The sequence below is a fragment of the Cupressus sempervirens genome, chromosome 5 (assembly GCF_028749045.1).
Source record: "Cupressus sempervirens isolate cs-2001-9-10 chromosome 5, ASM2874904v1, whole genome shotgun sequence".
Classification (NCBI taxonomy): domain Eukaryota; kingdom Viridiplantae; phylum Streptophyta; class Pinopsida; order Cupressales; family Cupressaceae; genus Cupressus; species Cupressus sempervirens.
In genome coordinates this window covers 199831140-199833708 of record NC_143122.1, presented here as the reverse complement: position 1 = coordinate 199833708, position 2569 = coordinate 199831140, and positions in this window count along the sequence as shown.

Here is a 2569-nt window from a genome sequence, read left to right as displayed (position 1 = left end):
GTGGTTTTTCTGAAATTGGGTTTCCACATTAAATTATTGTGTCAAAGCATTGTGTGGATATTTGTTCTATTTTTATGCTACTTACTGATTTTAAGTTTAAGTTTATTATTGACTATGATAAGTTTCTACAAGTCAGCACATATAGAACATAAAGCTAAGTGGAATGAATAAGTTGGATTATAGTGAATAGTTTCAATAAAGGAATTATTAGGTTAAGTTTGTTGAACTTTCAAGTGTTTAATTTGTACATTTGGACCTACTGATAACTAATTCATCCCCCAGTCATTCCAAATATTCTAACATTAAGTCATGCCACTAAAAAGAAAATTCCCCTTCCTTTATTGAAAACACACCATTTACTAGCAAGAGGTACCCTTTGATGACCAAGTAGCTACCAATTTTGTTGACTAATAAGATAAATTTATCTACCTCATTAGACAAATAAATGAGCATTTTCATGAGGGCTCTTTCCAATTCATATTTTTCTTCCATTGGAATTATACGGGTTATGGATGCTCCTTCTAATTATCCCTTAAAATACTACTATTTAGTTAAATATTAAGATAATCTTAAACATAAATTCTCCATAAGGATTCCAAGGAAGTATAAGCATTATGAAATCTATGCAAATATGAGATTATGGGAAGTCCATCCCAAGAGTCCAACATAAAATATTCTTGTTACTAGAGTTTATGACCTAAGAAATATGAGTAAGTTAAACCTCCCTTCTTTTTAGAAGAAATTCCACATTAATACACCTATAGGAAGATCCCTCAGAGTGAATATTATTTTTTACTCATGTGAGGACTTTTGTTTTATTCTAATTATCCTAACCTAGAGAGTTCTTGGGTTTTCATAAAATTTCCATGCCAACCTTTCCCCCAAACTCATGTTTTTGTGAAAAAGATTGTGGACCCAATACGACCATGTGACCTTAGTATACATAATTTGTCCCAAGGAACTCTCACATTTATTTTCTTATCATATATATTTCCCTTCCACATAAAATTCTAAAGACACTTCATAATCAAACCCAATACTTCTTTTAGGGAAAGAAGGAATCACATTATATAGTTAAGAATAAAGATGAGAATTAAATTAACTTAATAATCCTCCTCACAAGTGATAACCATCTAGCCTTCCATGAAGAGATCTAGTCTCTAATGACCTGGAATATACCACACAAATGAGAAGGTTTATATTTGCATTATCTATAAGGTATGTCCAATTATTTATGTGGATTTTCTGGTGCAAAAATCCTAAAAACAATATGAATTTACTGGATTATGTTTGGCTTAAAGTTAAAGAAAAATATGTTGGACTTTGAAATATTTAATTTTTGGTTTGATATAGAGCAATGATCCTAGAGGTTTTCCTTGACAACCTTTCTCTCCCCTAAATTACCCTTACCGAATAAAAAAAGTTATTTACAAATTTGTTGTGATCTATATCTAGAAATTGACAAATCAAACTACCCTCACTTAAACCCAATGAGTTTTTATTCTTAATTAATATACTCAACCCTTTTACATGAATCATAAAATATAACAATGACAAGTAGTCACCCAACTTGAGACCCTAGGATGAAGAGAAAAATATAGAATGCAAGCAACTAATAAAGACCAAAAATTTGACACATGAAATACACTTCATCACACACTTGATCCACTTCTTATAAAATACCTCTTTTAGCAAGACATGCCTAACCCTATCATAAATTTTCATCATATCCATTTTCAGCACCATCAACAAGCTCTTTGACTTGATCAAATAAGGAACTTCAATATAATTTAATTCTCCTTCCATCATTTCCCTCCTTGGAACAAACCCCCTTGCTATTCAAAAATTATACTTGGAATGATATCAACAAACCCTATGGAAATTGCCTTAGTAAATATCTTATAATTTGTATTACATAAGTATATTGGCCTAAAATCTACAATGTCTTAGGATGAGAACATTTAGTAATAAGTATAATGAAGGTTGTGTTAAATTTTCATAATATTGCACTATGTATTCTTGCTTCTTTCATAGCTAGGAGACTAAGCCTCCCAAACAAATCCAATAATTTATAGAAAATTAAGAGAATTAATCCATCATGATTAAGTGCCTTATCTATACCCAAACTAAAAACCACCTTCCTCTCTTCCTCTGTGGTAAAGGGACTCATCATTTCCCTCCTTGGAACAAACCCCCTTGCTATTCAAAAATGATACTTGGAATGATTTCAACAAACCCTTAGGAAATTACCTTAGTAAATATCTTATAATTTGTATTACATAAGTAAATTGATCTATAATCTACAAATTTCTTAGAATGAGAACATTTAGTAATAAGTATAATTAAGGTTTTTTTAAATTTTCACAATATCACACTATGTATTGATGCTTCTTTCATAACTAGGAGATTAAGCCTCCCAAACAAATCCAAGAATTTATAGAAAAGTAAGATAATTAGTCCATCAAGGCTAGATGCCTTATCTATACACAAACTAAAAGCTACCTTCATCTCTTCCTCTACTGTAAAGGGAATCATCAATCTATTGTTCTTATGATCTAAGACTAGTTTA